The 26,500-nt window shown below is 36.9% G+C and overlaps 1 long non-coding RNA gene across 1 annotated transcript in view; it reads left to right on the forward strand.

Moving 5' to 3' along the window:
- The window catches only part of LOC122806831, a 935,371-nt gene extending 933,042 nt beyond the window's left edge, over nucleotides 1–2,329 (forward strand). Inside the window, exon 3 of the long non-coding RNA XR_006365561.1 lies at nucleotides 2,223–2,329. This is a non-coding gene — a long non-coding RNA (uncharacterized LOC122806831). The remainder of the gene's footprint in view (nucleotides 1–2,222) is intronic.
- Nucleotides 2,330–26,500: the final 24,171 nt, after the last annotated feature.

A 26,500-nucleotide genomic window follows, 5' to 3' on the forward strand; every position in this document is an offset into this window, starting at 1 on the left:
GGCTTTTCATGTCAGCCAAATGTGGATGATGCTGGCATTATTTTGCTTTTCAAAATTAATGATATGAAAAGTAGAGCAAGATGTAGTGACTTGTACTTACTTGGTCTGCTAATTGACAGGGAAGGCCAGGACCCTGAGATTTTTATGGAAGATGCATTGACCAAGCTACTGGGGGGCAAGACACCAAGTGTAGCTGAACATTCACAACCTGTCTTTAGTAGGCATAGTGCTTGGCAGTGCTGGCAATTTATTATGAAGTTTCTTACTGACTAAGATGATGAAATGGAGTTAGCAAGAGCAAGGAAGTCTGGTAATGTGTATGATCACCATGGCTAGGTTACATTTTGTGCTAGACTAATCTGCTCAGTAAAGCAAGGTGACCTATCCAGGCTGTAAATATTTTATAGATGCTGGCTTTAGAGTTCAGTTGTGCTTATCCTCCTCCCCCCTGAATGTGCACTGAGGGAAGCAAACATACATTTTGAGCTAGCTAAGGAAGCAGATTAATTGTTGCATATCCATTTTAACACCAAAAGTGCGACAGACCCCTTTAAATGTGCAGCTGTCGGGAACACAGATTTTTGAAGACTCAAAATAAGGAATGTTCCTCATAATGAGGTACAATTCAGAGGTATGAAGCTGAGTTTTGTTATTTGTAACTTGACTGATAAAGTTCCTGTAACTGTAAAATGGAATGAGTGCTTACTACTGATTTGTCTTTGAGTTTTTTTTTTTGTCTTGAATTTTATCAATAAAAGTTTATATTCCTGAAAGTGCTATAATGCATTTCAGTATTTTTTACTAGTTCATATCATGAAGTAGGATTCCTGTTAGACATTTTATTATTTTGGATTACTGAAAAGTCACAGGCCATACTCCCAAAGTTATCACTTACTGAAGTATTTATGAATCTAAAACAGATGTGGTTCAAATATACATAGATATTTGACAAGCAAATAAGGCAGTGCAACAAAAAAGGTAAACAATATTGCAGTTAAAATATGCCAGTTATAAGATGATGTATAAACTGTGAATTGTGTGACATCAGAATACCAGCTAATGGTGATTTATTGCAAGACAGAAGACTAATAATGCTAGCTTCTTTACCTCTGCCCTCCCTAACCTTCCTATCAGACATTATACAGATTATAGGTTCATAGGTTATACTAGGCTAACTGCCCAGGTGTATATTAGTTCCGTGAAAGATTTATTTATCGAATGCATCTTCAGCAAACACCAGCCACTGAAATTCACTTCAGCGAACCACAGAATTGTTCCCATAGTTCGTAAACACTTGGCCATCATCTCAATTTTGCCCTTTTATCCACTGTAATGCGATCTCGGAGTTGGGGGGTGTGGTGGGCAAAGCCCTCCACTTGGGTGGATTTCATTTAATCTGTTGTGTGTTCCAGACAGTTGGTGAGTCAAGTGTTTGCGAACTGTGGGAAAAATTCCATGGTTCGCTGAAGTGAATTTCAGTGGTTGGTGTTTGTTAAAGACACATTCAATGAATATATCTTTCACAGAATTACTACAGACTCAACTGCCCTTGTGGGCCTAGCCAATTACCCAATGTGAGAATCAAACCCTGCACCTTGTATTTATAAAGTAAGCACCTTAATAATTGCATTGTTGAAGTCTGTTACTTTTCACTTACAAAAATCTCTGTTGATGAATTGATATGAGTCACTGTTATCTGTCATGAATATTATTTAAAACATCCTTAACAATGACTGTAACAAGCCCTTTCAGTCTGGAACAAGGAATTTCAAAAAATCAAAATGAGAAACTATTCCTAATAGTGAGGTACAGACGAAGTATGTTTTGAAACAACAAGTTAGCACCTCACTATATTTCTTTATCACTGCAAACTGTTACATCTACCTTCTGTGATTTGGTCAACCTCATCAGAGCAAAATGCAGCTCGGTAGACAATTATGCCTCCCAGTTTTTGGCTCATATTGTTAAATTGCAGTGTAAAATAAAAAAATAAATAAAGTGCTGCCAAACAAGACTAGTGTTATTTATTAATTGTTGTATAATCCAAGGTTACTCATTTTGTATATAAATTCAGTCAGAGTTTATGTTCTAAATATCTTGTTTTCTTTTTACTGTCCTGTAAAATTATCTTTTCAGCAAAAAAAAAAAAAAAGTTGTTTTCTGTTCTTGAAAGTGTTGGAAACTTTTAAGGAAACTGAATTCTGATGCTTAATTTCCATTAGGTGATTACATCTACTGCCAGTCATGCCGTAAATAATGGGCAGTTTGTTGTGGAGTTCCAAATGACCGAAGCACAGTGACCATAAAGGCTGATAGTACAATGTTACATCTGAAGGTATGTCTAGGCTCTGGTATTCATTTTCTTCTGTTTTGTTGTTCATACAAACATCTTTGACATGCAGCTTGTGAGATCACTTACATATTGCACAAGCAAAGATAATTATCGCTAAATGCTTAAATAGTGTACAAATCTATGCCACATCACATACATTTCCTGTTATATTTACAGCATATTTCTTTGTTGAATTATGATCAGAAATGTAGCAGAGTGATACAGCAGTTGCAGTTGCAACCACAGTTTTGGATTCTTCAGTTCAGGTCATGATGAGTGTATCTTCTGTGTAGATATTTTCTAAATGCAGCATTTTCCTCTTACATTTTGTATGTGCATGTTGAGATGGGCTTGTGTCATGTACATGACTAGATTCATATCTTTCACCCATTGTTTATTACAATAAGCTTTCCTTATGTTCTGATTAGTTGTTCTACAATGATCCACAAGACACCAGCAGAAATCTGTTTAAAAACACTAAGAACCAAGTCAACAACATATCTACTAGCCAACCAGAACCTGTGTAAAATAAATTCATACTGCAAATCAAAACTTGTTACATAAGCACATTTACACACAGTTTATTACAGTGAGCGTCATCAAAACTAATAATGTCATAACCCACTCATAAAATCTTAAGTCAGTCATATGATCTGAAATTCCCAATCAGAACAGCTCTCACAAAACATCACCATGACATAACAAATCAGTAACTCCCAACAATACCGTAGAAAATTCAAACAGCCATAAATCCCATCATTTTTTAAATGTTTTAAGTTAATAGTAATAATTATGTTCTATTTAATATCCCTATAAAACTGCTTATAAACACGGACAAACTGTCTTATAAAATAGTATTAAATGGTCTTTAAAACATAATATTAAATGTATAGTTTATCTACTGTGAAATGTAAAAATACAAACGTATAAGTTAGCAGTGCAGAATTTTAAAATGGTATTAATAATCCACGGTGGTGCAGCGGTAGCGTTGTTGCCTCACAGTAAGAGGTTCTTCCATTCAATTCTCGGCTGGAGTGCGGGGAGTGCCTTCTGTGTGGAGTCTGCATGTCCTCCCCGCGGTTGGATGGGCGTTCGAAAGACATGCATAAATGGGCATGCCTTCATTGAAGGTTGAACGTCGAGCTGGCACCTCGGTGTTCATGAAAATCTACTGCCAATCATTAGCAGACCAGAGTTCTGCTGTGGCGACCTCTAACCGGGAAAACCAAAAGACAACAACAACATTAATTGTGATGTATTTATTCAAACCAGAAGAAGCAAAAGCATTCAACCTCCATTACCTAATTCCTCAAATTCTTTTGTTGTTTCCCATTGCCCTCACCTCAGATTTCTTAAAAGTTTCTAAAGGATTGCAAATTTAAAAATGCTGGGGCTGCTGCAAACTTTAATATGTTTGTATAGGCATTGTTAGTATTCTTCTTAATAATGTAATATATATACGTATACATATATATATATATGTATATATATATATATATATATATATATATATATATATATATATATATATATATGCCTTTTATAATGTGTGTGTTCTGTCTTTCCATTATAAATGGGGATATATAATATGGATGGTATTTTCCACCATCCCTTACATATCTTCGTCACTCGTAAGGTCTTACCACAAAGCCATCTACTTCAAAATAAAACTGAAACCAGAGATGCCTTCCACCCCAGGTACCTTTAGAAATTTCTTTAAGACAAAGTATCTAATCCTTAATGATACAATGGCAAGCTTCCAATCTCCATCAAACCAGTTAACTCCACTGAATATGCAGAAATGTATACCACCACCCTATACTAGTATATAAACAACTGCATATATGCAGCTGTACCCTGCAGAATTGCAGAAATAAGTGAAGGGCAAACCCCAGAAACAAGTGAACCATAATACCAACAAGTTTTACAATAAAAGTAAGAGGATTTTGACCAGAAGTAAGAAGAATATTTCCCAGAATGAAAGAGCCCTCATCGCTTAAATGAACAGATCAGGGGCTTAATAAAATCCCCCAAAGCTAAGTTTGAAACTAAGATAGCTACAAAAGCCAAAGACAGCCACAAGACCTTTTTTACTTATGTTCATAATCTGAGATGCACAGTGCAACAATGTGTGCTGAGCTGATTGTAAACAGTGCTACCGACACTGAGGCTGAAGATCGTGTGAACCTACTGAAGGATAAATTCAACTCTAAACTTACCTCTATTTCCCTTCCAACTGTCGCTCAAGACATACCTCTCAACCAGGAATCATCAAAAATCTGGGCAAAGGCCCATGAAAATAATGTACAACCGGCCAAAAATCTGTACTCTGATTAACCTTAAATTTGCATAAATCATTATGTAACCCCACCAGCTCCAGTGGAACTGTGGGATATCAACTTTTAAACAGAAACTGAAGAATAGACAAAATATTAAACACAAAACAAACCAGAACAATAGTGTTTTATTTATATTAACATTTGAACTTGCATCAAACTTTGAAATTGTGTAAAACAAAAATAATATTTTCTTTTATAAAAATAAAATGAACTGCTTCTACACTGATAGTAAATAACACAAACTATAAGCAGAACAAAACTGCTTTATTTATATTAACATCAGAATTTGTATAAAACATTGAACTTGTATAAAACTAAAATACAATTTTCTTTCTTGAGAAGGGAGGGGAAAGCCTGCATAAATAGAAAGAGCTGGGAGTTATAAACAGTGGAGGAACCATAATTTCCCTTGATAATTTCAGAATCAGACTATATTTTGGTTCTGAGGCCTTTTCTGCCAGAAAAAGTAATCTGTACCTGACAGACCTGAGAAACAGGGTTCAGATCCAGTGATCAGCTTTAACCAAAGATGAAGGACCTGAGCACTTGCCTGAACTGCAGTTACCAGTTTGTTGTCCACTGTGGCATGCCAGCCTGTAAAATTTATTTATTTATTTTATTTATTTCAGTTTGTTAACCGGGAAAGTCCATTGGGCCAAGGTAGCCCATTTTCAATGGAGGCCCGAGGAGAAAAGCTCCAGACAGAAAGATAATATACAATGTATTAGTACAGCATATAAGAATAACAGTTTAACATTCAATATACAGGACAACATTTACATATCTTGAAATGTATGAGCTGAGTCAATCACTTATAAGATATTTACAAAAACAATAGATTCATATTCATTTAATTGTTGTTGTTGTGTCTTTCGGCTTTTCCCAGTTAGAGGTCGCCACAGTGGAACTCCGGTCCGCTAATGATTGGCAGTAGATTTTTACGTGCCGAGTTGCCAGCTCTGACGCACAACCTTCAACGAAGGTACGTCCATTCGCACATGTCTCCACACAGAAGACGCTCTACCTGAGAACTGAAACAGGACAACGTCTTACTGTGAGGCGACAACGCTACCGCAGCACCAGCACCGCAGTATTCATGTTCATTTAATACAATACAAATAAGATATTTACAAAAACAATAAATTCATGTTCATTTAATATAACTATATGTATTTAGGGAAAGGAATTTTAGAGAGAGGAATTTAAGCTGTGGCAGAGATTGTGAGTAGGATAGAGTAGGGATATGTGTCAGGAATCAGGTAGGATGGGTACAGGAGCATTCCCAGAGGGAGGAGAGGTGAGAGTGGAGTAAGGTTTTAAAGGAGGGTAGGTTTGGGGTGGTTCTAATGTGGGGGGGAAGAGAGTTCCATAATCTGGCAAGTGAGAATGATAGTAGAAGTTGCCCTGTTGCACGTAAAGGCTTGCAAAGTTCTAAGAGGCTCTGATTTGTGGATTTTAGTGTTCTATGTGGCTGATGAAATTTTAGGGAATAGGCGAGTGATGGACAGTTAGAAGGTTTGAAAATCAGCTTGTGTGCTGTAGTTAGCTGAATGAAATTTAGGTAGCCTGGGAGTTCCAACCAATTTAGAGCATGTAGGAAGTTACAATGGTGAGTAGAGGATTTGGGTCCTGTGGCAAACTTTGAAATTTTATTATAGCATAAGGAAAGTTTAGATTTTAGGGATGATTGGAGGTTAGAGAGTAGTGGAGCTCCATACAAAAGGGAGAGTAGGAGGTAGGTGGTAGATAGGCATTGTCTAGAAGACAGAGAAAGGTAGTGTCTGTGTCAATAAAGCATTCCAAGTTTTTGATGAGTCTTTTTAATACTGGTTTGTAGGTGGATGTCAAATTTTACCTGCTCATCAATAAAGACGCCCTGAGCTGGGTTGCAAACAGAGAGGAGATAGGGCACTGTTAGTCTGAAAATGTTTGAACTCCTGGTAATAATTCTTATGCTGCTAATCTTACTAGTTCTTCTAAATAAGTTACCAACAAAAAACATTTACTGCATTTAGCCTTACTAGGACTTATAATAATTATATTAATAATAATCACAAAGCATAATATGGCATTTTCTTACCTCTTAATCCTGTATTCCTGTAAATAATGTTTTGTCCTGGATGACAAGGGAATAATACACCACATCCTGTCTAAACTCATTCATTTTTGGGGATGAAGAAACAGAATAGATTTCAATATGTGATAACAGAAAATTATTCTACAAGACTACTGTCTGACTGGAACTTTATAAGAAAGCCCTTTTCTGCTATTTAAAATTACAGTTTTAAGTACATATTTTATGCACAGTTGTCAGCTGGGTACTAAGTGAACATCTTAGTAAAGAATTTGTCTGAACCTCCTTCAGTTGATCATCTAAGCAAACAAAATGCACTGTCATCACACATCTGAAATGTTCTTTTCTACGTGTTCATTACCAACTTAATATTTAATGCTGCTGATATATGTTGCACTCAGTCCTGTATAAAGTGGAAAGCATTAATTAAACAATCTCAACATCATGAACTGTATTGTGCTATTTGCATGTGCACATAAAGGACTGTTACATGAAAACAACAGCCTTCAGACCTGATTCTGACATGCCTGTAAGTGAAGTGCGATGACCATATGTCTGACTTCATGTACTCTGATGGGTCTTAAGCTTGCCGTTCTCCAACAATGCGATGGTGTTTTCTCCAAAGTCGAGCTCTCAACAACATTATCTCTCAAAAGAAATGAATAACAATTAATTGCCTAGGCCCAGTCTACAAATACTGCTACAATGGAAAGTCCACCATCTTTGTATGGTAGAAAGGAGAGAAAAGATAGGTGACAGCAACTATTACATTATCCTTGCCTAAAGCCATGCTTGGCTGGGCTCAGTGTGATTTCATGCTGGCAAAGGTATATTAATAGACTATATCAAGTCAGGCCCAGCCACATTTGACGCATATTACCACAGATACGTTAAACTACATACCACAAACATTTGTTGTTGCAGTTACAAATCTTGAAACAGACAATTTACAAGTCAGCTTTGTATGCAGTAAATTCTTTTTAATGGTCTAAGCATGTGGTGATGCTGGAGTTAAACTTGACATTAAAATAAACTGTGATAGACATTCAATGCACTTGTGCCCCCCTTGCCAATGTTTCCACAGAAAGATGAACTGCTGTTAAGCTGAGGGTTTCCCCTTTTCAAGTGGTGGTGTAGCCATGGACTTGGTATATGCAAGTAGTGGGAATAGGTAGGTGCAAACACCACACACCACCACCAAAATAGCTTTTAGTTTGTGAATATTTACTCCTGACTGCTATTTGCTTTCAGGAGATGTGAACACAATTGTAAGGTTATCACACAGGTCAAACATTTGTCACAGACAGTGTTGACCAAATAAGACATGCTGGGAGTTTGACTATTTGACTAGTTCTGACTTTATTAAAGTCACCCATATTTATTTATTTATTTATTTATTATTTGTTTACTGGGAAAGTCTGACTTGGAACAAAGCCAATTTTCAGTGGAGGCCTAGGGAGAAATGTTCCAGACACATGTCTTTGTAACGTGGGAGGAAACTGGATCACCCAGAGGAAACCCACACTAACACAGGGAGGACATGCAGACTCCACACTGAAGGCACTCTAGCCGCGAATCAAACCGGAGAACCTTTTGCTTAGAGGTGACAATGTTACCACTGCACCACTGGGCCGTCCAAATGATATGATTACTTGTACACCAAGTACAGCAGTACCTTCTCAAGTAAGGCAAAATAACATAACCAGAAGCGTTTCATAGTAGGTTAACATTATGTTTCAGAACCACTCCCTGTAAATTACACTAACATGATGTACCTAAAGACGTTATTCCCAAAGTACATTCGTAAGCCTCCAGGCAGTCTTTACTCACAATCTGAAAATAATGAATATTTAAAAAGAACTTAAAAGTTTTTATATATGGGAGTAGTAAAAACATTCAATTAAAAATACTAAGATGTAACTTTAGAGTTTGCTAAAAGGACAGTGTGTTTGAGTTAAAATGGCACAAACAACCGGGCATTTTTGAAGGTAGAGTGAAGTAGGGATGCTGCGAATTCTGGGTGAGGCTGCAAAGGGTGGATGAGAGCAGAGGAAGAATTGCTGAGTAGGGCAAATGAATGGAAGGCAAGAGTAAAATGGAGTACAATGAATAGAAGTGGTTAGAGGGGCAGGTAAAACTTTTAAGGTGAGACTTTGATAAGCCATAGTAGAAGGGGGAACCTGTACTATTAGTTTTGCTGTGTGAACTGTTTACTGTTACTGTGTTAAAAAGACTGTGTGTGTGTGTGTGTGTGTGTGTGTGTGTGTGTGTGTGTGTGTGTGTGTGTGTGTGTGTGTGTGTGTGTGTGTGTGTGTGTGTGTGTGTATTCTACAAGAAACATTTGGATGAAAAGATACATTACAAAAAAATAATGGAATGTCTTCACAGAGGCTCCGACAATTAGAGGACTAAGACACTGAGCTATTAGTGAGCTGCTTTCGGTGGTACAGGTTTTGATTGCTCTCTGTGTAACCTTGAGCAAGTCACTAAACCAGTCACAGCCACTCTTCCCACCCTATGATAGTTATGAATTGATGTAAATGTATCACAATCACAATGCAGGGTCTGTAGTTTGAATATCCACGTAGCATTCCATAATTGTCGGTAGCATTGCATCTGTCACTTTTGTGCTTCATGTTAGATTTCAGCTTGTCTCTGGTCAAGCGAAGTTTAAAAAAATGGGAACTGTAATCTGTACTTCTACCTGGTCACTAAATGACTACATGAATAGCATTTTCAAAAATTTCCTGACTGCATGTGAAGTATTACCTAGTGCAGGTGACACAGTTCAATTTTTTTATATTTTCTTCAAGCCATTTTGTCACATTAAAAATCTCCCAGCATTGCATGAACACTGCAGGATTAAATTTCAATCCCCTCTCAACTATGGTTTGGCTATCTATTAATTATCTAGTTGCCTTTTTCTTTTTTGTCCTATTACCTGGAGCAGCTGGAGGAGGAAGTCAAGATAAATTTTCTCATATTTCTTCTGTCTCGCTGATGAATCTGTGTCTGTGACTCCATGCACTGTGCACTGAAAACTCTTAGACGCTGGGCTCCATGGACTGGTCCGACTCTGCAGCTCGACTGCTGCAGTGCACTTTAAGTACTAATGTCTGTTTTTTTTTTTCTTTTCTTTTTTTTTTCCTTTTATTACTTTAAAACAAAAAAACAGCTAGAGAGTCTGACTACTGTGCTGGTGCTGCTGCTATTTAATTCAATCCAGGCAGTCAGGCAAATGGCAATTCTTGATTCCACACAATCCAGTGAATCCAACGGTTGTAACTTGCAAGTGCAACCACAAGGACATTACAGTCAGCCAGCAAGGTTAGGTAAAAAGAGGGAGTACACAATCCCTCCAGCCAGCAGCCACATTTTGACAGGCTTGCATCCGCCTCAAGAAGCTGACATCATCGTGCACGCCCCTGCAAGTGATGATGTCAATACCAACTTTGCCAAAAAAAAATGAAAAAAAAGAGGGAAATTTAGAAATTAAAGGAGCCACTCAGGAATTAGTGGCACCCCAATGTTTTGCCCTCAAAACCGGTAAATACTGAAGAATTCAGTACAGTTGAGAGGTATGCAGATATACATAAAACTAAGCCAAAAAAGCACTATCAAAAGCTAAAAATACTGCATTAGTGGGTCCTGAAAATATCTCTGGATGCATTTTAAGCATGATTTAGCCACATCCCTAATACTGTTCAACCTCATTCTCCATAGAGGTTTTGCACCAAGCAAAAGGAGAACAGCTACAGTCATTTTGCTGCATAAGGAAGAACCTTTCATGGACACAGCAATTACAGACCCATGCATCTGAACATCCTAATATGCAAATCCAAGGAAAGGCATATAATGGAACTACTTGGTAAGCTCATAGGAAACCAGCAAACACTATAACTGTCTCCATTTGGATTTACAATTGTGGTCATCCTTCCTTATTCTGGTTGATTTCTTTTTTGAAAATATCACCAAAGCAATGGATGAAGGTAAAATGGTAAACACTGCATACCTCAACTTGGCCAAAGCTTTTGACACTATTCTCCACTCAGGCATAGGAGAAAAACTAAATAAACTGAAAATAATCCTGTATGTCACCTGTTAAATTACCATCTAGCTGACATATAAGATTCAGGAAATCACAGCAGAGAAAGTTGCCTCCACAAAGAGACCAGTCATCAGTGGAGTCCCCCAGAGTTCTGTGCTTGGACCTCTCCTATTTGGCATCTGCTTCTCTGAAGTAAAAGCCAGTACCAAAGAGCTCTGTCTAACTAAGTTTTCAGATGACTACAAACTAGTAGCAGTTATTGAATCTTCAAATTACTTAACCACCCTGCAGGAAGGTTTGTCCGAATAAATAACTGGTGCCAAAGTCATTGAAACTATTCTTCTATTATTCTTTGAGAAGTCATCTACCCCAGGAAAATAATACATTAGCAATACGCCTGAGTGCTGATACAGTTGTTTGGGATTTGGGAAGTTATGTGAACAGTAACCTAAATTTCAGCCAACGTGTCCATTGTCATAAGAAAGGTTTTCTGTATTGCACAGCTTATAAACAAAGGAAATGTGTCTAGTTTTATCAATGTCATCTTCCCCCTTTACTGAGTTCATTAGGCCAGTCATTGAATATAAAGGCCCTTTAGGATGTATCTGTCCAGACGCATGCAACAACTGGAAAAACCACAGAGATCCAAAGACCAAATTACCACTGTAACAGCTACAAACAAATGCAATCTGAGGGTCATGCTGCTCAAAGCTAGAAGTGTAAATCTCAAAATGCACTCGCTCGAGGTACTCCTTAAAATGGAGAACATCGACATTTGTGCTGTAACAGAGACCTGGTTCAAGGCACCAGAAAGCACCCCTGCACTACCAGACTACAACTCATTCCACACGTTTTGGCCCCAGAAATTGGAACTAAGCCCCAAAGGCGGTGGTGTTTCCATATTCATAAAGGATGTGCACACTTCCAGACTGGGAGCCCAACATAATGCACCTGAGATACTTCAGGTGCAGTCAGCATTGGGTAAGACAGTGATTCAGGTTGTAGCCTGCTATAGGTCCCCAACCATGTCCCAAGATTCACACTCCACATTCCTAACCATCCTGGAGAATATTAGTGTCCAACCTAGCACTCTCATACTGGGCGACTTCAACTACCCCTCCATTAACTGGGAAAACTACTCATGTGCCAATACACTTGCCCAACGCTTTCTGGAATTCATTAATTCCAATGCCCTGGACCAACTCGTTCTTACCCCCACTAGAGGTAGCAACATCCTTGACCTGGTCATTACTAACATGGGCGACTGTTGCTCTACACCAATAGTCACCTTGGAAATCCACATCCCTCATACCCCCCCCCCCCCAACAAGAGTAACCACAATGATAAACTTCTCCAAAGCTAACTTTGGGCTCCTAAAATCAGAGGTGGCTAACATCACGGCACCCGTGCAAATGGAGAGAAGTTGCATGACTGCCATAGCATACAGCAATGCACTGTACAAACATGTACACAAATGCATGGATCTCGCCATACCCAATAGAACTAAGATACTCTCCTCAAAAAAAAAAAAAAAAGGGAAGCCAATCTGGTGGTTCCCTGCCATAAACAAACTCTACAACAGAAGAAGGAAACTGATGCATTATAAGGTGAAGTCCCAAAACTGGAAAAACTCCCTTATCAGCCTCAGCAAAAGGTTGAGATCCCTCATCAAATCCTCTAAAGCTAGCTATGAAAACAGAATTGCAGCAGATAGTAAAGACAACCACAAGGCCTTCTGTAGTTTTGTAAAGAATCTCCATGGCAATACCCAGATTTGCTGTGAGCTACTGCACAATGGTATCGCCAACAAATATTGCAAATATACTGGCGAACAGATTCAGTGCTAACTTTACCCCCCCCAAAGGACCAATCACAATGCCAGTAGATTTCCGGGCACCCAGTATTACTGCTGCACAGGTTAAAACAGCACTGTCCAAGGCCAAGAATACAGCTTCTATGGGAGCTGACAGTATCCCTGGCTGTGTTCTACATGAACTACAAAGTGAACTGGCACCTCACCTGTGTGCCCTGTTCAGTCACTGCCTCACCTCAGGCTTTGTCCTTATTGAATGGCGCACTGCTACAGTCATCCCTCTCTACAAAGGAGGCGTGACTACAGACCCCGGGAACTATTGCCCAATTAGCCTGACGAGTCTGATGTGCAAAGCTATGGAATGCATCATCATGGACCTAATAAACAAGGATATAGGGAATCTCCAAACTCTCGATCCTACACAGTTTGATTTTGTGAAGGTTAGATCATGCTTGGTCAACTTGGTTGACTACTTTGAGTCAGTCACCAGAGCTGTGGATGAAGGTAAGGTGGTTCATACATCCTACTTTGATATGGCCAAGGCCTTTGATACCATTCCCCACTCAGGAATCATAGAAAAACTTACTAAGCTAGGCATCAACCCCTATATCACTAGGTGAGTTGCAAACTGACTCATAGATAGCACCCACAGTGTGAAAGTAGCTGACTTCAAGTCAGACTGCCAACCTGTCACAAGTGGAGTCCCACAGGGTTTGGTCCTGGGTCCTCTCCTGTTTGGTATTTACTTCTCTGAAGTGCAGGCCGACATGAAGCGACTCTGGCTGACAAAGTTCGCAGATGATTGCAAGTTGGGAGCTATTATTAACTCCCCAAGTGATGCTAACATCCTACAGAAACGCCTCAATGAGACCAATGACTGGTGTCAGAACCATGGCCTTAAGCTTAATGCCAAAAAATGTGTCTTCGTCCCCTTTGGGAAAAACCTGGTTCCCTTGAGTTACCATATTGATGGTAGTCCACTGAACACAGAAGGCATTATAAGAGATCTGGGAACACAGGTTGACAGCAACCTCTCTCTTTTGACCACCACATTGCCACTGTGGTCAGAAAGTCCTTCTATGTGGCACATCTCATTACTAAGGGTTTTGCATCCAGGAAGAAAGAGGTCATTGTCTCCCTCTACTCTTCTCTCATTAGGCCAATCATCAAATACAACGCCCCATTTGGCATGTACCTTACTAGACACCTGCAACAACTGGAGAGGTCACAAAAGTACCTCACAAAGAAGATCCTAGGCCTTAAACATTTGTCCTATATGGACAGACTCAAAAAACTCCAACTATTCTTTGTCTCATATCTCCTACTTAGAGGCAATCTCTGCTTGACTTACAAAGCCATGTCTGACCCAGCTCTATTAGAAATGCTATAGCTAAAGAAATCCCAATCCTTCTGCACCACATGCTCCAGAGACCTCAACCTCATTACCACAATCAACAGAACATCCTGGAGGGACAGGTTCATAACCCAGAGACTGCCCATGCTATGGAATAGACTTCCCATACATGTCAAGCAGAGCACCTCACTGGCCCTATTCAAAAGAAATCTTAATGAGTGGATGGGAAATAGAAAGTTCACCTCAGGGATCACTCCAGTGGCTCTACTTGACAGAGGCACTAGGAACTAAGGTTGGGTGGCACGATGCCAGGGTAATCCTATGGGTTAGGTTTGTAAAAGCTCCAGGGCCATTAGGCTAGTACACACCTATGAACCTATACCTTAATAAAGGGATGCATGGCCTAAACAATATGTCTGGACTGGTTCAAAGCTTTGTCACTATACTCGATATCTTACAGACTGCTATGAGATTACCTGTGCCTGTTGTACAAAACATCTTCTGACCCGGTGCTGATAGATTTATTGCAAATCATCAAGTCAAATGGCATCAGAAATACTTGGTCTTGGGATATAAACCTTTTCTTCAACATTAACAGAATGGTATGGAGGGACAGGTATATCTCACAGATGATATTGCTGCTTTGGAACAGACTCCCTATATATGTAAAACAAAGCTGATCCCTGTCCTTATTCAAGCACAACTTGGATCTATGGATGGAAAAAACACGCAAACAAAAGGAAAGCTCAAGCAGGTAAATATATTACTGGTCACAAAACTCCAAAAAGACCCGCCCAAATCTCCAGAGGAAATACTTGTATTAACAAAATTTCACACTAATGCATAGTTTCCGGTATTTCCTATAATTCCTATAGATATTGGACACAAAGTCTGTATTAGAGAATGTAAAGAATTTTTGAATATTTAAATAAAAGAATTTACTAAATATTTAAACAGCTCTGTTTTTTTTTAAAATTGCCATGATATCATCAGCAGGACAGTTTGGAGCAACAGGTATATATCATACAGGATACCTCTTCTCTGGAACAACACTCCCCATCCACATAAAACAAAGTTCATCCCTGTCCATATTCAAGCACAACTCAGATTTATGCATAGGACACAGAAATTTTACCCCAAGACTGCCCCCCTGTACTACTGATGGACAGAGGCGGCTCCTGAATGCGTTATGTACACATATGCCAAGCTGTAAATCCTCTTTACTGCCACTACATGTTTCATTGCACATCATGTCATTAGCATTATTTCAGGAACATATATAAATAGTGAGATAGATAATGTGTGCATGTGTGCTTGTGTGTGTGTGTGTGTGTGTGTGTGTGTGTGTGTGTGTGTGTGTGTGTGTGTGTGTGTATGTATATTGATAAAGAAGTACACTTATATGGATAGAGAGGTACACTCATATAAACATACCCAAGGTTACAGTTCAAAATAACATTTCGCAATGTGGACATTTGTGAACTGCAGTATCAGACTACAGATAGTTCTGAATACAGACACAAGTAAGTGTGCTTGTCTGAGTGTTGGCTGGTTAGGAATAGAGAAACGGTTAAGTAATATGATAGCTTTAGTGCTGTGCATGTTTGTTGCTACGTATTTCAGTGTCTGACTGTGTCTTGTGTCATGGTAGCATTATAGAAAGGTTTTTTTCTAAGGTAAACTGAATGGTTAGGGCTAGGACCAGTGGCAGGATTAGGACTGGAGTTAAGGATAGCACAGATTAGTAATATGGACAGACTGGGCACAACATGCCACACCTCTGTGCTGTTAAGAATCTCATTAACCTACTATATTGGTGGAGAGCTGCAGTAGGGCAGCAACTAGCCAATCACGTGTTCCACACTCAGTGATGTCACAGGGGATTATCATTCATATGTACAGTCCTTTGTGGTATATATAGTAAAATGTTTTCAACTTTCCTGTGTTATTTTTTGCTTCATTTAGTTATACATTTGGCAAATATTAAGTCTTCTGCCATATATAGTCACTATGTGTTCTTCTTAATTATGGTTGCCTATCTGAGTATACTGTTTTGTCCTATCTTTACTGGCATACAATATTCAGTTACTAATGCGCACCTAATGTGTAGATTTATTGTACTACTGACCATAACAGATGGGATTTTTCACACTGATAATGATCCTTGGCCATATACTTGTGCACAATATATCATTCACATGTGGAAGTACCAAATGTCCAGTATATACTTCTATCTATATACATTATATAGCCTACTTTATTTACATATAAACTGAATTGCCTGCAAGACCATGGTTAATAGTTGGAAGGCCTATCCTACCATCACACACATGCATCTGTACCCCTAGAGATTCACTAGATGGGGTACATGAGACCTGTGTACCTCTGCAGTCTATATATTACTTTATAATATGCCATGTGCTTGTCTTGTGGGGGAGGTTACACTGGTGACATTGCGCATTTGTGGCACAAAGGTAAAAGCATTGGTAAGCTACAGTTGACTCCTAGGTTAAAATTTATGGAAGGGCAATGCTAGCATGCTAGCTGTACTGCGACTGTGGCACCCTTCAGTTAATTACAGACACTGGGTGTGATTCACATGTTTGTTGTCTGTCACTATTCCATTTTGTGCATGTCTTTGTATCATGCATAGGTTTGATATGCAATGTGGACCAGGTCTCTGAATCTCTGCCACAAGCTTATGGGGTCTGATAGCATAACAACATCATATTTTTGATAGCTTCTCTATTTCCTAACATAAAAAGCTGTCACTTTTGTTTTAAACTTAATATTTTGGAAATGTTTCCATTTGTCAGTTTGTAATGATCATTCTTAACCTTTATTTGACACTACCTATAGAATGTCATTATTGATGCATTCATAACATTTTCTTATACAATTTGGGAATACACTGAGACATTCAATTTTCTAAATACATTGCATGAGCTGATAGCACTTAAAGGCAAAAACAGAGAAGATTTTGCATGGTTGGATGTTAACCTTGTCAAAACTATATTTTTTGTGTAGCCTTTAAAATGACAGAAACATATAACTTATTTTAGATCTGATCTCATATAAAACACACTAAAGTATCAATGTAACATTTACTGAATATTTTTGTACATGTTTGTTGTGAATCAAATAATAAAACATTTTGGCATTTGTAGACAATTTCTCAGAAAAAATGTGAAAATACTCACCTAGTACTAACTGCAGTTTGGTGTTATTTTTAAATATATAAGGATAAACACTACTTAACATTTCATGAGCTGCCATTTGATGAAGTGGCCATAATTAAAGATAATCTATATCAGCTGATGATATTTGCATCAGGAGTCAACTGTTGGGTTACAAATACTTATCATTAATTAGTCTTTATTAAGTAGAAAATACCCATTAGATATGTGTGACCTTTCACGAGTGATCTCCTCACAGAGGAGCTTTCACTTAGTAAAAGTGTTTGTTTATAATCACACAGTAAGCATTTAAAGATTGTTTCTCTTTTATTGGAGTTCATGATCTAGATCTCCTTTCTAGCTCATGGCATTAGCCTGCTAAACAGATCAATGCAAACTGAATGTGTTACTGGCACAACTGCTGTATGTTTTACATCACGGTCTAAACAAAGTAAACATTATGTAATAATCTAATAAAACATACACATCAACTAGTGTATCAAAGCTGAAATAAAATGGCTCTGATTTTATGTTTAAAGTAAGTCAGTGTAAATGGAATAGGTAGTGATACCAAGACTCAAATCTGCTATAGTTTATAGCTTATTACAATTCATGCACTAAGAGGATGGAGCAAGAGTTTGCATGATTTTGACCTTAATATTAGCTTCACCTAGAAGCAAAACAAGGGTAAAGGTTAGGATAAGGGGCAGGCACCCCAGGTGCAGGAAGGACAGTCAGCAGATCTGTTTTTTTTTACTTTTTCATTTTTGTTGAGTATGGGCAATAGAGTATGATAGCATTAGACCCTGGTGTTCGTCCCTAGGAATGACGGAAGGAGCATCAAAATGGAGAACCTTTTTTTTCTTCTCAAGGAGGGGCACCAGATCGGTGAGCAGCACTGGGTGCAAAATGAGCCAGCTGTGGATCCAATTTCACCTTTTAACATGTTATATTTATTAGGATTCATGCCTCACAGTAAATTATGTAATGAAGTAAACAGTAACGACACCTGAACTATGTCAGAAAGGGGGAATGACCACATTTTAGAAATTCTGAATGCATCTCTAAAAGATGTGCAGTGAAAGTCAATTGCTTTGCTAATTATAAAGTCAATCAAAAGCAGAATTAATAGAAAATATCTGCATATTTTGTAACAGTACGTCAAGCTTCTGCTGCTTAAGCTACATAGTAAGGTCCTTTTGAGGGTCTACGTTGTATTTCTTTGTGGTTGTATGAGTTCAGTTTAATGTTGGTCTGTGGTAATAAAGGAAAACAGAACACAATGTCCTGGAGTTATCTATAGTAATAGCAATCCATAAAGAAGCATGATTGCCCCTTGCATCCTTCCTCTTTCAGTAACCAGCTTAGTCCTTATTATATATTCCCTCTAATTACCAACAAATAATGATAACTGGAAGCAGCATGACTTAACAAATAAAAACATACATTGTGCCTTTCTAATACAGTAGGTATCATTGCATTAGTCACAGTTAAAGAAAGTGAAAAGTAAAAAGATTAAGAAAACATAAGTTATCTCACCACCACACACACACACACACATGCACAAACACACACACACATGCACAAACGCACACACACACACACACACACACACACACACACACACACACACACATGCACAAACGCACACACATACACTCAGTTGACTCCTGCTAAGTAACTACATATTTTACTGGCTCACTCCAAATGTTCACAGATGAATGCCTCCAAATACTCAGGACACAGTCCAAGCTGTATGTGTCTTGTTAGCAAAAGTTTGGTATTTATCATAACAACATACTCTGTTGCAACTTGCATAAGTGGTAATGCATCCTGCAGCAAAATTTTATTTGAAGAATATACATCAGTTGAGGTTGCTGAGTTAGCAATTCCCAAGTGAGTCGCATGAAATCATTTATACATCACCTTGCGTAAGACATGTAGGATTTCAGAGTCTACAGCAGCAGAAAAATGATGTGCCAAAGATTAGTTCTGCATTAAACATCCTTGTACGAGAAGCAAAAACTCTGTTCTGTCATGTCAGTGAAATTCATAACAGCAGATTCCTTTATTGTCACGACACATCCATTGCTTACATGCTGTGGATACACTCAAGGACTACATTCCTTAGCTGCTATTATGTTATCCCACCCTTCATCTAGTTCAGACAGATTAACTGGACGGTTAAAATTTGAATAAGTGCAATAAAGCATTTCTTCATGTTTCCTTCAATTAAAAAGGCAAAGCAGTCACAGTTTTAAAGGTTTACTATTGTATATGTGAGTATACTAATGTCGAAATTCATTATTTCAAACCATTATGACTGAGGACTACAAATGGCAAAAACATAATAACTGAATGTGGAATAGCAACTATATACTAAATTCAACAAATCAGTCTTGACATTATGTTATGCAACACTGTCATTGCGTAACTCAGTTATGCATTAAGTAGCATACTTAAACTACAGTCAGAAAAAAAAAATGTTTTTTTGCGGGGTGAAGCCCCCCCATACCCCTGCTAATTATATATGAGTGTATGTGTGTGTGTGTGTGTGTGTGTATATAATATCAATTCTGTGATTGCAGTACAGTGGAAAAAGGACTACATTTCCATAACTCCACTGGTCCACAATCTCTTGTAAAATAAAAAAAAAACTTCTACATTCAGTAAAAAAGACATTTGCAGTTGTATACCAGCACAGCTAATGTTTGCTTCCAAATTTGACAACTGGAAATGTTTTTCGTTTTTCTAGGCATTCAAATATTTCTTCAGTAGTACAAACTTGAAATAACCATATACTCACACATATGATAGTAAACTGTTTTAAATGCGTACATGAACATAATTTTTAAGGGCTGGCATTCTAAGGTTTCTGTAATTTGAGTTATCTAGCCATGATTTTCCTTAGATTATTAGCCTTAACAGATTTGTTTGATTTTTTTTAAATAAAATCAAAGACAAATATGTGGACATGAAGATTTGATAGTCACTGTAGATGTGAAGCCACTTTATTTACAAATGAGAGGAGTGGCTATGGGAGCTAGGATGGCTCCAAATTATGCCAATCTGGTCATGGCTTACTTGAAAACTTACATTTTGACTGAGTTGGAAGGCAGTGAAAAAAATGGGCCTATATTATAGATTTATTGATGATTTGTTTTTTGTTTGGAAGGGCACAAATATGGAACTAGTTACATTTATTGACGATATGAACAAGACTACTACTTTTCTTAGTTTTTCTTGTGTATCAAGTACTAGCAACACTTGTTTTTTGGATTTAGAGGTGTTCAAACAAAATAAATAATACAATATGGGTTCTATTATTAGTTACAGAAATGTGGCCAGTAATAGTCTATTGCATTATTTTACTATGCATCCCACGTACGTTAAGCATAACATCATTAAAGGACAACTAGTGAGATTAAAAAGGTTAACCACAGATATTACAGTGTTGGACAAGTTTGTAGATGAACTGTATGGAAGATTTGTACATAGGGGCTATCCATCAGAGGTTATTAGGAAGATATTAATGGAAAGTGAAAATAATTAAAGAAAAGACCACAGAATAGTGCAGGCTTGGTCTATGTCCATGACACTTATTCATAACATGGCTAGTAATACCATAAAAGATGATATAAAAAATAACTGGGGAATTTTGCAGGCTGACAATAGGGTTAACCCTATGATATGTTCATGCCCTTCTTTCATCAATAAAAAAGCCAGGAATTTTAAGGAATTGTTAGCACATAGAGGCCAATCCAAAGAAGTAAAGAACAAAGCCACTTTCAAATGCAACCACTGCATTTTCTGTAGATTTGTGGCAGAGAGTCCCTTTTTTGAGGTAATTTCAAGTGATAAGATATGGCAGGTGCAAGGTAGGTTTAACTGTGAGTCTACATGTGTTGTTTATTTAGCAAAGTGCTTTGCATGTACATCATTCTACATTGGTAAAACCAATAGGGAATTAAGGAGAAGGATGCACTTATATGCTATAAAAAGTTAAAATGTAGACATTGCACTTTATAAGCACAGTTTATTGTGTGTTAATTTTAAGAAGTTCTTCTTTTGTGTAATAGACAATGTGCCCAGTGATTTTAATGGAGTTAAAGAGGGGGAATAAGAATATACAGAATTCAAATGGCAGATTCTTTTTAATGCATATAGTGCACCTGGGTGAAATGGTGGGGTAAACTATAAAGCAGTTTTCCGTTGAAAAGCACTTTACGATAAATTCAAAACATACTGTTTTTAGTAAATGGTTGATCGTTTACCAGTCGCCTTTGATTTTGTAGTTTAAAAGATGTTATTTCTACTTATTCATATGTATTATTATAACATGCTGCCTTGGTGGTTCCCTGGATGCTACTTGCTCTTTGGATAGTTATATTATACTTTGTTATTGCGTCCTTGGAGCTTTTGTTCGAAGGGAGTTGCGACCATTTGCTGCATTTTTTATACTGTCTTAGTGTTTTAATGTTTTTCGTGTGTTAGTTTTCTTGCTTTTGCATGTTTTATTAGATAATTAGTCATGGTAATTAGTATGTGATTGGTGGTTTTAAAATTGATTTATAGTAATTAAAACATGGAGAAATGTTTTTTCCTTGTTCTGATGAAGGCTAACAGCCGAAAGCACTCAACCTTTGTGGATTAAAAAGATTTTGCTTCACTTGGTGGTTCTTTTCTTTCAGTTTGCTGCATTCGGTGTGGTAGTTGGTAGTTTTTGCTTAGTATAAATATACACACACACACACACACACATATATATATATATATATATATATATATATATATATATATATATATATATATACACACATACATATATACACACACACACAAACACACACACACACACACAGACACACACACACACACACACACACACACACACACACACACACACACACACACACGCGCGCATATATATATATATATATATATATATATATATATATATATATATATATATATATAGGTTTGAGTGTGTGGAGCATATCTTCCCATGTGGTGGTACAGGGAAACTTGGAAAACTTCCTCTGCAAAGAAAAACAACATTTAGCTTAGCTGAAAATGGCTTTCCATGAATGGCACTGAAATTACCTTTAATAAGACAGCATGAGTCTGAGAAATTGCATGCTCAAGAGTTATGTGGTATAGTATAAATAAGGACCCCCAGAGCTATCAAGATGCTGACTTTCAAGAATGAATCTAGACAATCAGTTCCTACCTGTCCCCAGTTTTATGTTTTACTGCAAAATATTTATTTTAATGTTTGTTTATAATGTATGTAACACTTCTTCATCAATGTGTTATCAAACGATCTTTTCCCTTAAGTTGCATTTTAATAATAACTGCAGTCAGCATGATTTCAGTCAAGAAATAAATATTTTGTTACATAGGGTGTTGATTAACAAAACAAGTATGATGTTTCCATTAGGTACTGTAGTGACCATACAGGTAATTCACACAGGTATTATCTTTAACAACTTCATGGTAGTAAAAAAATGTATATCTAATAAAAACTACTCAGAATGATGCGTCCTCATGTTATCAAGCTTTACACTTAAACATTCTGCAGCACAGGATGTCTCACATTGTTAGATCTTGCACTCTCAACTTCATTTCTAATGCATCCTGTAGCAATTAAATAGACATCTAGTTGCATATTTTCAGTTATGATCTTTTGTTCGTACTACAGAACCAAGACTGAGTGAAGTGCAAACCATTAACATATACTGTGTATTGAATACAGCCTACATTTGATGTTAGAAGTGCAATATCTGCTATAGATATACTATCCGGTGCATATCTAACAATCCTGTGTTGGTTTGTGATTGGTGATGCAGTTGCCTGGTAAGAGAAGATTTATTTTGATTTATATTTTATTTTTACCACTCTTTTTCACAGTTTGTAGGAAGAAAGGGATAGCATGTAGCCAAAACTGACTTTGATTTATATTTTGTTTTCCCTATAATTTTCGCTGTTTATTGTTAGAAAGGGATAGGTTTTAAACAGGCAGACTTTAGACATCCCAAGGGGCATAGTCAGCTATAAATTCACACAGACTACAGAAAGGACAATCCAGACCTTATCTGTAACATCCCTGTGTTGGCTTGTAATTTATTCATCGTTGCTGTTAAAAAGAGGTGTGACCGCAAGTGAAAGTGTGGAGAAGTGGTCCAGATTACAATGCCGAAATGGCTAAACATCGAATGCCATTTCAGCAACACATAAAGAGCGAACTTCAAGTTACGTGAATGGCCAGATCATTGATTTTTTTTTCCTAGGGAAAAATCACTTGGCCATCACCATGAATTTTCCCTTTTCCCCACTGTAGTGTGATCTCGGAGTTGGTGTATTTAGTTAGCAGGTGTGGGGGGCAAAGCCCCTCACTCTGTAATGTTTGAGCTGGGTGGTATCTGGTTGGCCTAAAAAATTGGTGATCCGGCCATTTCTGTAACTTGTAGTTTGCTCTTTATGTGTCGCTGAAATGGCGTTTGGTGTTTATACATTTCAGCGTCATAATAGAGACTCGCAGAAGCTACTGCACAAATTTACACATGATGTAAAACAATTCCAGCTTTTGTGCGATGGTCAGAACTGGTACAGTCAGAGCAATGACTTTATTCTACTTAATTTAGTTGTATATTGTTTGTGTTATTTTTCTTATAGAAACTGATTTAAAATCTGTTTGAATTCTGTGGTAACTCATTTTAATTATCCTTTTCTTTCAGAATTCTTTATTCATTTATAGCAAAGCACAAGTATCTTGCACAGTGTACTAAATGCTGTATATATTTAAATGTTGCACCTGATATCTCTGGTGATTGGTTTGCCTAACATTATTAGAAATCTAGACTTACTGATGGTGATTGCTCTTATATGATTGGCATGGCTTGGAGAATTGTTGTTAGATATATTAATAACTGGACTGATGAGATAAATAATGTTATGCAAAGGGCAAATAGAACACATTTAGAAAAGGGAGTGTTTATTATCAGTAAAGATCACTCATCACCTATTGACCAAGATAATACCATTAACAACTCTAAATTCTGGTTATAAGTATTCACTAGTCTGGGGATTTAGGGCATATAGAAGAAAATAAGAGAAAGGATGAAGTTTACAATAAATAAAACAGAAAAAAATGATTAATGTCTATATAACAAACATAATACATTCTAAAAATGACACTGCTTTGTTATATAGCACACAGGTTACAGGGAATTATAACATTTTTATACCAGAAAGCCTTCAGTCTGCAGAAGAAATCATCATTTTTCCAAAAGAGAATGTATAAAAAAGAGGCAGGGGGAAGGTAAAAAGGAAGAAATCAAAACTGAAATTGGAAGGATTGAAAAACATTATTGTAAGAAAAATGACAGAAGCTGACAACATGATTCAAGTCGTGGCTAGACAAAGACAACTGGATGAGAATTGTATGCTGGCAAATATAATAAGCATTGTAAACAGTGGGATTAATAAGACTAATGTTGATGAAGATCATTTCTTTGTAACAACTGATAGAGCAGACATTATTGAATTAGAAGTTGAAGCTTTTCAGATCTTGTCAGAAAAGATATTCTTGTAACTGGAGATTCAGTTATTAATGAAACCAGTACTTATATTTGCAGAGAAGACAATGATCATCAAATAGTGTTATGCTTGCCAGGAACAAAAATAGTGTGTGTGAGAAAGGCCTTAGAATGCCTTAATGTTAGGAAGTATGGACCTGTTTTTGTTCATGTTGGTACAAATGATCTCATCCACAGGGACTCTCTGACTGTTTGTAGGGAACTTACACCCCTCTTAGCATATCTTGATCAGGTGGCAGGAAATATTTTTCACAGATCACATATACAAAGGAGAGTCAGGTCATTGTGAATAAAAAGATTTTTGAGGGTAAATACCTTCATGAAAAAAATGGGACATCCAAGCCTAATTTTAGGCACACATGTTTAGGCAGGATGCCGTGCACTTGTCAAGATCAGGGAAGATAATTTTTGCAGCAGATGTTTTGCAATATTTGATAAATACAAGGTAGGATTTTTACCAGGTCAAAAATTTAACATTATAGAGATAACAACATTTGGTGCATCTCTGATAGTTGTTAATGCTAGGAGCATTGATAACAAAGTTTTTTTTAATTGGAAAATTTGCTACATTTCTACAACATAAATGTTGTCATCATTTGTTAAACATGGCTAAAGAATAATGAAACCAGTTCTGTCAGGGTATAAATTGTTTATTATAACAGATATTATAATAAAAAGCAGGTAGAAGTGTTATGACAGGGTTTAAATATTGTTATGATACCTGTGATTATTACATGTTCAATGTTAAATACTATAGATTGTGTAACTGTGACAATAAAGAATGAAACATACTAGATTTTGTTAGTGTTCCTAAAGAAATTGCCATTAATTCATATTACGTTTTGCCACTGTTGATGTGACGTGATTATGGGTTTATTAAGTTTAATTTGCTGATAGATGCTAAATAATTCTTCCAAAATGAAATCTAACCAATCCACAGAAGATTAATAACAAATTTTATGGAAGTAAACCAGTCACTATGTAAAACTAATTAGTGATGTGTTCAGTGGAAAAACTGCAAAAGGAATGAGTAATGTTTTGAACATGAAATTGAATGCAAAAAAAAATTTTAAAAATGTTTGATATCACAATCTAGGCACACAATTTCAGGAGAATAAATTTCCATAAGAACAAGATACTTGATTAAGACGAGAGACAAAAATATAAGAAATGGAAAAGAGGTTGAACTAAAACTTTGAAAAATGAAGCAATCAGTCTAAATGGAGAAATTAAACATAGTATGAAACAAGATTAAAAAAATTAAAAAGAAAATGTATATAAAGATATTCAGCATAATAGGAAACCATCTTATAGATACATAAGATGTGGTAGGAGTAAAGCCATACAAATTGATAAACTGTGTGTACATTGTAAAATTTATTCTCAGATACAACAGATCATAAATATATTTATAAAATCTTACACAAAGCAGTTTGGCTCCACAAAGGGGGTGATAAATTGTCCTAGTGACATCCAGGAAATCTCAGAGACTCTAATCAAATTAGATTATATTGAAAAATGAACTAGGCAAACTGGATCCAAAAAGCACAGGGAGGAGAAGGGATTAGTAATAATGACTGGAGAACACTTTGACATGAAATTACAATACTTTTTAACTGTTATTTACTAGATCGTACAAATATGGAAAGATTCCTCAAGATTGGAGACATGCACTTGTTAAGCCTGTCTTTAGGGGTAACTGGAGTAGGACGAACCTAGAATCATGCAGCCCCTAAGTTTTACTTTCATGTTGTGTAAAAATAATG

The sequence above is a fragment of the Protopterus annectens genome, chromosome 7.part0 (genome assembly GCF_019279795.1).
Source record: "Protopterus annectens isolate FY-2018-M chromosome 7.part0, PAN1.0, whole genome shotgun sequence".
NCBI lineage: Eukaryota > Metazoa > Chordata > Ceratodontiformes > Protopteridae > Protopterus > Protopterus annectens.